At 37.0% G+C, this 13,776-nt stretch overlaps 1 protein-coding gene across 4 annotated transcripts in view; it reads left to right on the top strand.

Annotated features, from left to right (window-relative positions):
• Positions 1-13,776, top strand: part of LOC124288496 (protein tyrosine phosphatase type IVA 2-like) — a 45,639-nt gene that overhangs the window by 4,086 nt on the left and 27,777 nt on the right. The window contains exon 2 of one of the 4 annotated variants that reach the window (XM_046725017.1): positions 5,971-6,017. The exons of 2 other annotated variants lie outside the window; for them this stretch is intronic. The gene's annotated coding sequence lies outside the window, so the exon portion shown is untranslated. Of the gene's footprint in view, positions 1-5,970; positions 6,018-9,760; positions 9,874-13,776 lie in introns of those variants that run through there. One more of the 4 variants, XM_046725018.1, reaches the window with a different exon arrangement.

The raw sequence follows: 13,776 nt of genomic DNA, 5'->3' as shown, positions 1-13,776 counted from the left end.
TCATGACATATAATATACATTGCTGATAATGAAAAAACCCAAATAAACAAAATTATAAGTGTACAATTGCAAATCAAAAGTGCAAAAGTTTGTACTTGGGTTTACTTCCCTCGAAACGAAGCACCCGGGATACCAAACCCAGTCAGAGCGGGTGGGAGTGCACTTAAAGTGTAACGAAGCCTTTCTTTGGCTGGTTCCTTTGCCGATATGCTTGGGCTCTTTGTGTGTGTATAGAGATGTTGGGTTTTGTAAATACATGCTCATTTTGTGTGTATAACATTTTGCAATCAACAAACATCATTTCATGTCATGTGTTCAAGTATCACACCTGCCTGTCTGTGTAATTACGTAATGTGACAGAGACCAAACTCGGGTGCACGAGCCATAAATCAATGTTTTTTGTTTATGGTGTATAGTCAGTGATCAAAGTTGTAAATTGCATATTGTCATTAGCAGACAGGCAGGCAGAGACATAGGTGTCAATAAAACAGACATTGAGTTTTGTCTGTGACAGAGGCATATCCATATGACAGTTTGAAATTCTGACAATACTAAATAATGACGTTGCTTTTAAGTATCAAACTGGGAAAGTGACTCTGTAAGAAGAACGTGTCCTTAACAAGGTTCTTTTATGTAACGAGTAGATTATTTACTATTAATTTGCGCGGTGGGGTAGCCTAGTGGTTAAAGCATTGGCTCATCACGCCGAAGACCTGGGTTCGAAGCCCCACATGGGTACAACGTGTGAAGCCCATTTCTGATGTCCCCCACCGTGATAATGCTGGAATATTGCTAAAAGCGGCGTAAAACCAAACTCAGTCAGTCAGTACTATTAATTTTGTTGTTTGTGTACACAACCAAGATTAGACTACTCCTGCTCACGACCTTATATTCTGAGGATCCTCGCTTCAAGCTGCGCAAGCCTATTCACTGCGCATGCGCCATGAGCGCAGCACAGCTTTTGAAACCACTTTTCACCCCAGCTGGGGTAAATTTAGTGAATCGTTTGAACTCCGATTTCGTGGGATTTATTTTCATCGCGTTATTTTTCAACTTTATAAGTTGAATTTGCATTTTTGATAATTTGTTACTGTAAGTCCATACCGAAAGATATCAGAATCTGCAAAGTTATGTGTTACGTTACATGTGACCTTTAATGTTTATCTGATAACTCTGAAAATGTAAGATCATGATAGCTGCAGAACAAAAACAAGATGATGTCTTTCAGTGGCATTTAGAAGTTGTACATTGATGTCCAAGATATTTTTATGGATTAAACTTCTTTTTTAATTTCTCTCACAACGTTTTGAGACCATTCAGGTCCCTTCATCAGGTGCATAGTGTTCACCTGATGAAGGGACCTGGAATGGTCTCGAAACGCTGTGAGAGAAATTAAAAAAGAAGTTTAATCCATAAAAATATCAAAAACAAGATGCTTTAAATTTCATAATCATTTTTAAAAACAGTGAAGAACCTAAACTCAGTACATTACTTTTTACATTTATTTGTTTAAATATGTTAAATGAAACTTTTCACGAGCTTCTAAAGTGAAAATACTTCCACAACCCTGAAATTAATTTTCTATTTTTGTAGTCTGAGTAAATCAACTAATATATAATGTTATCTCACTAAACCAGAAGATTTTTTTCTAGCCGCAGCTTTTGCAGCACTGGTTGAAGTGCGAGCTCGTTGTTGATTAACAGTCACAACAAACAGTACCTGTGAAGGGTTTCTCATCAACACCATCAATGTGCTCAGTTCAATGTTCAGTCTCCTGTGAATATGTTATGGTTAAATCAGTAGTTTGTTATTTGGTATTGTTAAAGTGTAACTGCTCCAGCTAAAAGTCATGGTTTACCTGCTTAGACCTACTTGCTCCATGAAGTTTATACCTTGACATACTTGTGGTGAACATGAAAACTGAGATAGTCATCATTTTAAACACTGAAACAGGGCGGGTGGTTAAAGCGTTGGCTTGTCACGAAGACCCGGGTTAGATTCCCCACATGGGTACTATGTGTGAAGCCCATTTCTGATGTCCCCCGCCGTAATATTGCTGGAATATTGCTAAAAAGCAGCGTTAAGCAATACTCACTCACTCACTCATTTTAAACATGTTAAAATATGTGTGAGTTTAAACTTTCGATATTTGAAAGGTTACTGCTTATGAAGAGACTGTGAGGATGCCACAAAAGCTTTATGTTGTAATCTGTTGTGACATCTAATCTTATGAAGGTAATAATTAGTATTTTGTATAAGTTCAACTATAAGCATGATAAGAAAGAAACACTAGCTTTCTCTTTAATTTGCTTCAAATAAAAAGACATGACTGAAGCCAGTTTACTCTGTGCAGCGCTTGTGTGGAGCTCTGTTGTTTCAGTTTGAGAATTTATTTGAACTGATGGTGTTTTACCACACTCAGAAATAATATCATGTGTGTTTTAAAAACATACAGAACCATTGACTTACTGTCCTTTTAATTTGACTTGACCTTAGCCTAGTTTAGAGGTAAGCAAAAATACTGCCAATAAATTCAAGAAGGTTTGGTAAGACTGAGTATATGGATTGTTGTATTGTAATTTGTATCCAGTAAAGTGAGTAAAACACTTCAAGTTTCTCTATAAATGTTATTTATAGGATCGTACATAGTTACGGATGTAGATTAATGGTAGGACTGCACTGTGTTACCGGAATACTGAAATATGTTTTTAAATGATATGAGTTGCAGTATTTTTGCTGGTGTGTTGTGTAAAAGAATATAAGTATAGTTATTACCTGGATTGTATAACCCAAAGCCTACACTGGAATATTCACAAATGATGTTTCCTTTAGAAATTGATTGACAATACCGTGGAAGTGATTTACCTCACGTCCTTATCGCACCTGTAACCATGACTACAAAATAGTGTCGACTTACCTTGCTGATTTTGACATCATAATATCTACATTAGTATGTAGAAAACAGGGTCTGTAGTGCTATCAGTGTCAATCACTGTCAAAAAGTTCAGCTCGCAATATATTGCAATAGGTATCAGAGTACATTGATGCACAATGTGTTTTGCCATTACAGAGAATTAATTATTGGTAATTTCTCTGGTTTCATTTCAGTATTTAAACAAAGGTTACAGGATAATGTCAAACAAACTGTTCCAGCAAAAGTTGAAGGCGCCGTCATATTTGTAGTAGATTGTACATTCTAAAATCATTAACATGATTAAGTCCTTTTCTGTAGAAAATTCTTGAATTTTGAAACAATGAGTTAATTGCTATTAAAGTGTTATTAGTAGTTAAGGAACTAAAATTGACTGATTATGTAACATGTGAAAGGAATAGTATTGTGATAAATCAAGGCTCCATTTAGTGCTTTGTTACTTGCACTGGTGCAACCCAATTTTACAAAGTGCAACCTAGTTATTAGTCTAACTTGCAGCAGGTTCAAATCAATTTTTGAGTGGGTAAACTTCTGAATAAAATATCTAAATAATTCAATAGCATATTTCTGATATTACATATTGCAATAAAAACAGTGCAACTGGAATTTGACTGGTGCAACAAGGTTTTTATCTTAGGTTGCACCTGGTGCAAGTGGGTGAACATCTCTTAAATCGAGCCCTGTAAATATTAATGCAAACCTTCTTCAGTCCCACCGAGTTTTTTCTCTCTGCAGAATAACTATCCATGATGAGAGCATGTAATACCAACATGCTTTTAAACAATGCCTTTCAAACTTATGTTTCTTTTTATTAAACTTTATCATGTTTATAATTCTCTACAAATTCAAACTGATCATATTCCAGGGTGGTCTGAACCATGTAAATAAACTGCATATACCACTTTGATATACTACTGCATTGTGAGACTTGCAATTGTAGAGTTGTCATGGGGGTGAAGTTATTCAGTGAATTAGCAGACTTAACAAGACTGGCCGCAACCTGTGTACTGTGGACCATTAGTTTCTCGATTGTCTGTGGAAATCTTGGATCAAACTATTCCAACAGGTGTTTAGGAATATAATTGGTTAAAGTTTTTGTTGATTCAGAGAGCGAAGGATGGCTTCAAACAAACTTACGCCGAAGACCCAGGTTTGATTCCCCACATGGGCACAATGTGTTAAGCCCATTTCTGGTGTCCCCAGCTGGAATATTGCTAAAAGTGGCGTAAAACTAAACTCAGTCAGTCAGTCAGTCAAACAGACTTAATGGTACAAAATAGTTCTCAACATCAGCTGTGTGGAATAGAGCAAATACTGCCTGAAATGGTTTCATTTATCTGGAAATCTGGTTTCCAGATCTGGACAGTGAGTTCCTATTACCAACAATGCAACATACACACTTCCGTGTCCCACTTAGTGGACAGCCACTAATGATCAGGGATGATGTTTGTCTTTCAGTTCATCACCTGGCATCCAGCCTCAAAGGAATGGGTATCATGTACCCACCACCGTTCATTTAATTCGGGTTATTTGAAGTGATCATGGCATGTCCAGAGTGCAATGGAAACTGTCTGTAATATATTTATTCATAATGGTAGGATATGGTCTTGTGCACAGCACACATGGTCATAAAGGTGATGTTCAGCAATGTTGGTTGAAGAGAGTCCTGGTTGGGTGACTGGTTGGTTGCTTGTCTCCTGGGAGTTTTTAGGGCTTCAGTTCTGTCTCATCATTAAGCACATGTGGTTGTTGATTGGGCTGTTGACTTTGTTTGAAGTGTGCCTCTGTTCACCCATCAGTGAATGGGTACCCAGTAGGTTGAGATGACAATGAGGCTCTTAACCTTCTTAGCCTCTCAGAATGTTATTATATAATATATATTTGGAGTCAAATTTTGCAATGTTGGAACATATTATTTCTGATATTATAATTGTTTCATGTGCAGATTCTTTTGCTTGCTCGCCAGAATTAATTATATCCTGACAATATTTGAGAAAATAAAAATTTCTGTATAAGTTAAGTTAGACGGTATATGAAAAAAATATTGTTCCTTAAGTCACATTTAGTATATTCTCAGGAAATTTGCAGGGTATCTGTTACTGCATTGCTTTGTATACCAGAATCTACAGAAGAGAAATTATATGATTCTCAAGTATTGCTTTCTATACCATCTGTCGTGCACGAACACACACTTATCATGATTATTAATACAAATCTGAAGTATTGATGCTCATACAGTATGTAGTACTGTGGATCCATGGCTTATTCTGTCAATTAAATATTCATACCACAAAATAACCAGACAATATTTATTTGAAAGCTTGAAGTTAAAAGAACAGTTTTCCAGGCTTTGAGTTTGAATGTATTATAGGTTATATGCTGTGAAGGTCACATGGGCACCAGACAGTGGATTTATTCTCTACAACTTATACATTTTACATCAACCAATCATAGTCCGTGTAATGTGGTTGAACTAAGAGCTCTAAATGGAAAGTCTACTCTCCAGATACCTACTTTCTTTTGTCTAATGACTTGTCATAGCAACAGAAGACCACATCAGTTGCTCTGCTGTTTTCATACTTTGAACTGTGTCATGCAATTTTAAATATCTTTCATCATGTTCATCTCTTCCATGTCCTGGCTTTACATTTCAAGGGAGCTATTTTTGTGGGTGATTGATGAATTATTATCCTGTAAGTCTCAGACATTATCAATCATTTCCCTTTTTCCTTTCTTGTTTCTGTTTTAATCGTCTAACTTGGCTATCACCAGACCACCACTGATCTTCAATGCTTCAGCAAGTTTCTGTTGTTGCCATGACAACGAATGTAATCCATGCTCCGAATCCATAACAACGAAATGATATTGTGATAAGTGATGGTAGAATGGGATTGAAGCAATGTAGCAGAGGGCAGGATTACTACAACACATATTGCAGGATCATTTTATTATCCAAAAGAGCTTAAACCAATCACACAAAGGGAGGTTACTCTTGGTACAGAGAAGGTTGGGATACAATAACAGCTTTTTTCTTACAGAACACGGGAGAACGCCACGAAGAACCCTGCTCATTAGGCATAGAATGGTAAGCTGGTGGTTTTGTGCCAAGATTTTGAGGTGTCTGTAGCTAACAGTACTATTGTTAATATTCTGTAGTTGGCATGGTTAGCAATGATCTTTGTGATGCCACCGAGAGTTCAAGGATCTGTGTTTACTTGGCTTATGAGGGTAGCCTGACATTGGCTTAGTTGTCTTAGACAACAGGTGAACATGTGTTAGAGGAATGGTTGTGATAACTGGGTCTTGGGTTGGAGCATTTACCACCTCTTCACTGGACACAGACTGGTGTCTCTTGAACTAATTTAACATCAGTTGCCAATTATAATGATAATTGTGATGACCTGTCTACATGTTTTTAAAAAAACCAACCCTTTTTTAGCCCTGTCTACATGTTTTTAAAAAAACCAACCCTTTTTTAGCCTTTCTATATATTCTAACCATGCGTCAGTTTCAGACTGTCATTGCCAACCCAAACCAGAGGATTTGAATAGAATCTAACTATTGCATGTACATGATAGACTTTCATGAAATTGATTTTGTGTTATGAACATCTATTCAGATCATCATTTCCAAATATGCCTAAGGACCGTGAATAAGAATTTCTTGCTTGTGAGCTTATCATGTTCAAGTGTCAGGAATTCCAAACTAAGTGGCTACCTAAGAAATGTATTGAAAGTTTGTTCAAAATTGGAATGTTTTTAAAATTGTTGATTTATTATATGTTGTTGTTGAATCCAGAGGTATTTTCTTGTTAAAAATACAAGTTCAACATAGATTACAATCCTGTATGGCTAAACTAAGTATTTAAGCCTCTTCCTCTATATTACTATTAGTCCTAATCAGTGAAAGACAAAACACTTACAGGCACTGAACATTACTTAAGACTAAGAGCTTAACTATATGAATTTGACAATGTTAAATTCCAGTTTGGGAAGTTTTACTTACTAGTGGTGGTGGTCCGAGTTTTGAAATAATCGAAGATTGGTCGCAGTGACTAAACGACCAAGCAATCGAACGTTTTCTCATAATCGAACACAACCAATCTTGGAACACTTGTTTGCATCAACAATATTTTTCACAAGGTTGCTTTTGTCTGTGCCATTAAATTTACATTTCATAAGCACAACAAGCTCGTTCCAAGTCATGATTGAATTTATCTTAAAGAATCCAGGAAATCTGTGTTTCTAACATACTAATAATCCTTTAAATATGCGAAATTTGCAAATGGATTTTGTTTAATTTGAAAAAAACAACCCAAATTACTACATGTTTTTTTCTTTATTTTTTACAAACCTTGATTTGATAAATGACGCTAACCAATTATTTTCGATGATTGATCGGTCATAATGGACCAATCATCAATTATGAGATTTTAACCAATTCCCAACACTACTTACTAGGTACAGTCCTAGGGATGAATATCAACCACTAATCAGTTCTAGATAGGTCCCTATGAGACGTCTGTGCCCTGGAGATTTCCTGTGTTATGTACATGACACGGTACATTCAATAATACTGTTCATGTAATATATATTCACAAGTCTCTCTGCTTCAGCTACGTAACCCATTGAGGGATTCTGAGTTATAATCAGGGCAACACATCCACGAGGTGGAGAATATAATACATATCACGAATATTGGTTAATAAATACAATAACGTGTCAGCAGTTGATGTACTATTCAGTATATTCAGTGAAACAATAACTAAATGTGATTACCTGATGATGGGGGGACCAGAACAAGCCCTGAAACGTTATACTCAAGAATAAAAAGAAGATGTAACCCAGAAAAAATCTCTAGGTTCAATAACTAAATACATTATTTGACAGCATTAATTTATCCTGACAATGACCAGTGACCCCATTAGTATCCGATTAAATATATACGTGTTCAGTATCACCCTGACTTGGCTGGGAATATTCCATTTAGCATGTCTTGTGATAAATAACACTGAAATTCACGTAAAACACTTTTTACAGAAAAATAAAATGTCGTGATTCTATTGATCACAAATAATGAATTGATTTCATGGGTGATATGGTTTAATTCACTGAGTAAGTGCGTGAATCATAACAGCCCTAGTAAGAATTGGTTCCAAAGGTTCCTAAGGTTCCTAAGGCACCTTAGTAGCACCAGGTGGACACCTGAGAATGCCTTAAAGAGTATGATATCATGTAGTGACAATTCTGTGTGGTGATAAATTGAAAGATTTCTATATCAAATCATTATTCATGCTAATTATTTGCAGGTTTTGTCAGAGGGAACCCATTGTGCCAATTCAGTGCAATCCATTTTAGACCTATATACGCTGAAAAAAGATGATAATATCATACTCGATTTGGATGAAAATGATGAGTTAAAATGCACTCCAGTTTGTTGGGTTAGAGGGTTAGGATAGGTTGGGTCGGGTAACCCGGAAACGGACGTATTTTTTAATTATTGGGTTTCACACTGGAGGCATGCCACCATACCTGTATACCGGATTGATGCTCACAATATCAGTCAGGTTCAGATTATCTGCATTCATACAGCTGGAATATTGCTGCATGCAGCATTAACCCAACCCACCCCACCCCACTCTCTCACTCCACCATCTCACACATAACTTAACACATGCTAGAACATATTAAATGGCTTAATCATGTTCATGGTAATAATAATATGTTTTGTATTTCTTATTTTTGTCTACATTGTAATGTCCAAAGGTCATTTAACTGTTAGCCATTTGTCAGGGCTATGTAGAATCTGGCTGGGGATAGTCATTGACAGATACTTAAGTGAAACCCACCACCATTAGTCCATGCATGGCCTTTGTGTGGAGACATTCCTGGGCAGCCATGCGTGCTTCTGGTCAGGTGATAGGCAAATTTTGCAGCTCAGTTGTTGACACCACACTCTATAGCAGTACAATACATTAATACATTTAAATCAAGAGTGAGTGAGTATGGTTTTACGCCGCTTTTAGCAATATTCCAGCAATATCACGACGAGGGCACAAGAAAAGGGCTTCACTTTAAAACAAGACTTGATGCATGTTAATAGTCCATTGGAGATCCGATTGATCTTTTCAGATCATGGCAGTACTTTAACTTAACATTGATAGTCATTCTTTTTATTAAGATTAAGAAGTCGTATGTCTGTCTACTTTCCAGTCTATTTAGTATCGTTGTTATATATACTTACCATTAAACATTTTAATGAGCTGGCAGGCATTTTTGTGTTATTTCATCAAGAGCACTGAAATCGTTTTAAGTAAGCTGTACACTAAATGATAAGTGTATTGTTGTCTGTGGAATATTTTTATCCAGGGCATTTAAACACAGCGTTTATCGTTTATGTGAAACTTTAAAAATATAAATATCATGTTTTTGTATTTACATCTTCCCCAAAAGTTCTTTCCATCTCCTTCAATTTTCCATAAAAATATACAGGTATACAGGTACAGCTTTGTTGACATTCTATTGCTAATATAAGTCTTGGACAGACAAGGGCTAGAGTTTCTGTGTTGCTTTCTCTTTATTTTCCCCATGTTTTTAACTAGATAATATAGAAGCTTGATGTGTGTCTTCACATGCAACAGTGTTGTCTACAAGGTGACTCTGGCATTGCAATGGTCTAGGATTAAAATAGCGGAGTAGGCGAGGGAGCTCATGTGTTGGGCATGTGTAGGCTACAGCGGAGTGTTTACATCATGTTTGTACTTGGCCACAGTCGGTGTATATCAAGGAGGAATTTCTCCCCTGAGTCGTGATATGTCCCCTCTATTGCTAGACAGGCACTTGAGTTTACCTGTGTCAATGCACTGTCACTGGTGTAACAGTAGAGACTTGATGGACGTGAAGGTCCTTGATGTAGTGGCAGTGGGCAGCTGTGAGGGCTAGGTAAGTGGCTCTGACCAATTACCACTTGTTTTGGTCCATCCTGGGGTCTTACAGATAGGAGCCAGGTTTGTTATGACCCTGGTGATCAGGTGAAGCTTCTCTTGAGGTGATTTAACATGCCAGAGTCGCGCCATGGATGTTTTGCACTGGATTTATCATGTTTGTTTAGCATGTTGGTATGAAATGGTGTTTGAATTGTGTTAGTGACACAGCCTTTATCCTAAAATAACTTCAACTCTCTTGCACAGTTCACTGTGTAGCCTCAATTTCAATTGCACAGATTTTCCTTTTTTGGGTATTATTAGGTAAGGTTACTGGCTGTGTATAGTTTCAGGAAGGTTTCCGGCTGAAGGTTGAAACACAAACTGATGACAGAGACTCAGTGTGTGCAAATTGTGTAGTAGCTTTCTCCAATATGTTCACAAGAACAAATATGAACATTGTTTAAGGTTTTACCAGCAACAATCTTGCATCCATATGCATACACATTAAGAAGGGATGCAGCTAATTGAAACTGCCAGTCCTTGGAGACACAAAAGTAAAGACTGAATAATTATATTTATCTAAAATGTAGTTGATATAACTAACATTTCTTTTGTGGTCATACTCAAAGTTAGGGTGTCAGTGGGTCAGTCTAACATTAGAATCCTCATCTTAAACGGTATTAAGGCTTCTGAAAATGTAAATGGTATAACTAATATCGTGTCGAAAACAATGGGCAGCGTGTCAGAGGTAGCCTGCTTACGACATCCATATTCATACCTTGGACCCATGAAATGTGTTACTGAGTCTGCTGGATGTAAAATAGATGGTAAATCCCTTGTTGATGTTAACATGGTAAAATGTGTAGATCTCATATCCTTGCCATGTAGGCAGTTCTGGTTATCCAATTGTATGTTCGAATACATTCATAATTTGATAAGGCTTCGGAAGTTGTTTCCTCCAGTGTTTTTTAGTTCTAACCTTTATCATGTCTCCTTTCGTAATCCTTTAGCTTTAGTCAATTTATCCAGTTTGACATTATCATTCAATCAATAGACATTGTTATAGGATGCATGTACAAATTTGAACAGGAGTATTTAGATAAATAATTAATTGCTTCCGGGATTTTTAGCCAGTCTCGCTCAGTGTGACCCATACTCCTGTTTTTGCAGTCACGATTAAGTCATCAATATTGTTTTGATCTCACTGAACCTATACAGTGGTTTAACCTGATGATTGTGTTGTAAATATGTAGTGCCACACTCAGTTACAAGCAATGATATATGTCTTAGATCATAACAATCTCCCTGCATGTGTAGAAGATTTAGAAAAATGGTGCTTATTATGCTTATGTTTACAGTGATAGTAAACAAAGGTAGTTGAACAATGGCCAAACTAAATCTTTTCTAATGATACACTTGTGCACTGTTTCCAAAAGGGAAATATTAGAAAATATGGACCATCATATATTTTCGGTCTTAGAAAATGTGATATGGAGTGTATATGAAGATTACTTACAGTTTGATGTAGAAGTCAGGGTACTGAATGATATGGTAGTAGGAAAAGAAGTGTCCAAGTTTGTATGTTCTCTACAGTATACCGACGAATTATTTCAAGTAATTCTGAGTGACAGTTTAGTCTGACAACTTCCTGGTGCATTGTTCACAGGACAGTTTGGCACTCTAATTTATACCCAATATGATGCCCGTGTTTGACATCAGCTACCCTCTCACATCTATCAGAAGTTAACATAGCTGAGTTCATTGACATTGTAGAAAGTTGGTGCGGCACCAGGTCTTGTTTATCATTTAACACACTTCGTCATGTTTGCTTTACAGTGATGTTCTATGGACACTTTGGGCCCTGATGTGGAATTATAGAGGAATGTGTGCTACTTAGACAGACTGTCAGTAAGGGACAGTGATAGACGTATAAGACAGGAAAGAAATGATCTTCTTTTGATAATCTGATCTCGTTGAACAAGTTTTCTTTTTTGTACTAATCACACTGATGCACCTTCTTAGATGGGAGCAAGATAATCATGAATGTGCTCTTTCTCAGAGGTCATTCCGTCCATGGTGTTCTGTTCAGCTTAGATCGTAGGTTGTTAATCATGTAACACTGTTGTCAGTTTTACACAACATACCGTTTAGATGGTGCCAAACACTGTATACTGTACACAATGGTTTCTGTACTATTATCACAATGTAGGTTACACTGTTCTGTTGTATATGAAACAGGAGCTAGTCATTATTCTGAGGAGCATCCAGTGACTGCATGGTTTGGCCATACTCTGTACACAAAATGACATGAGACGCAGAAGCATGTCTGTAGGGTTCACATGTAGGTTAAGTGATATACACGTGATGTCTCCCTGTGGTGGACCATAATCCCAATATATTCATAGTTACTGACGGGTCACATCGAATGGGATTGTTGATACCAGAGTGTAGGTATTGTAAGACATTTCTTTTGCTGGAAAAGACGATTGTGTCTTTCACATTTTTACGTGTTTATGAACCTTTTTGTCTTGTCATGGCTGATTTCATGGATAGTGATTGTAGCATCTGTGTTTGAGCGAAACAGGTTTCGTTTCAGGCAAAGAATAATCACTGGTTGTGGGATTTCTTGTTTGTTGTTAGGGGCCGTGGGATAGCCTGGTGGTTAAAGCGTTCGCTCGTCACGCCGAAAACCTGGGTTCGAATCCCCACATGGGTACAATGTGTGAAGCCCATTTCTGGTGTCCCCCGCCGTGATATTGCTGGAATATTGCTAAAGCGGCATAAAACCATACTCACTTGTTTGTTGTCTTTTTTCATCTTTTGATTAGTAACTCAGGAGTCATAGTCTTCAACTGAAATGCCAACTCTTTTTGGACTGAAAGCGTGATAGTTGTCAGTACATGTGAGAGGGAATAAGCTGGGGCACATTTGTTTTCCTGAAGATGGTTTGAATGTTGTGCCCTTCAAGCAATGACCACATAGACAATGTACAGTAATCTAGATGAAGCTGGTCTGTTTTCTATCTGTGTAAAGGCCACTAGCACAGGCAAGAGAGGGAATGGCACAGAGATCATGTTGCTTACAGGGAGTCTTGTTGGTGAAAGTTGGGGAGAAATGTTTTATGTAGTACAGGTGGTTTGTCGCCTTACTGTTATTTGGGACGACTGATCACTCACTACTGGTGTTGTGTTCTGCCAACGGTAAGGCTGTTCCACAGGCAGCATGTAGGAGTTGTTGTACTCATGTTGTACTAGATTGTTACTTGCTCGCATGGTTCAATGTTTCACAGTGTTTAGAATAACATAACTTTTCAATATTCCGTTTGATTTGTTCACTATGCTTACAATGAACTAGTAATAGTATGGTTATTGAATATGCTTCCTGTAGGACTGAACCCAAACCATGCTAAAAGACACTGTTGAAGTTTCTTTTGTATAATGTTATTAGTTATGTTTTTACAGATGATATTCCTGTTTATTTTTTATCACATGACATTATTGTTTGTGGTTAATACAGTTGTTAGAATCCTGTGATTAAAGTGTCATCATGATCAGTATCAGTGTGTTAGTCATCACTAATGATGCAGTAGACATGTTCAGCAGGTACGTTTCTCGTGCAGGGCAAATCAGGGCAATTATGTAATGTTTTCACCATGGTAACTGCATTGGAACAAGCACTTGTAATAATATCCCTGGCGAATTGTGATGCTATTCATGCTATGTACATGAAATGGTGTTTTTGTGCATGCATGCATCAAAAGACATTGCAAATGTTGCTAAGGCCAGACCAATTTTATATCTTGTTTTATGGATCCTCCTGTCGTATTTTTTCAAGAATAAGAAAAAAAATAAAAATTAATTTTCCCTGCTCAAAAAATACAATCCTAATGTTTTTATTGGCCAAAAATGTAAACTTACAA

The sequence above is a fragment of the Haliotis rubra genome, unplaced genomic scaffold (assembly GCF_003918875.1).
Source record: "Haliotis rubra isolate DU_JTF1 unplaced genomic scaffold, ASM391887v1 Scf419, whole genome shotgun sequence".
NCBI classification, from domain to species: Eukaryota; Metazoa; Mollusca; class Gastropoda; order Lepetellida; family Haliotidae; genus Haliotis; species Haliotis rubra.
The sequence above is the reverse complement of the archived record's forward strand: the minus strand, read 5'-3'. Positions and strand labels throughout refer to the sequence as shown.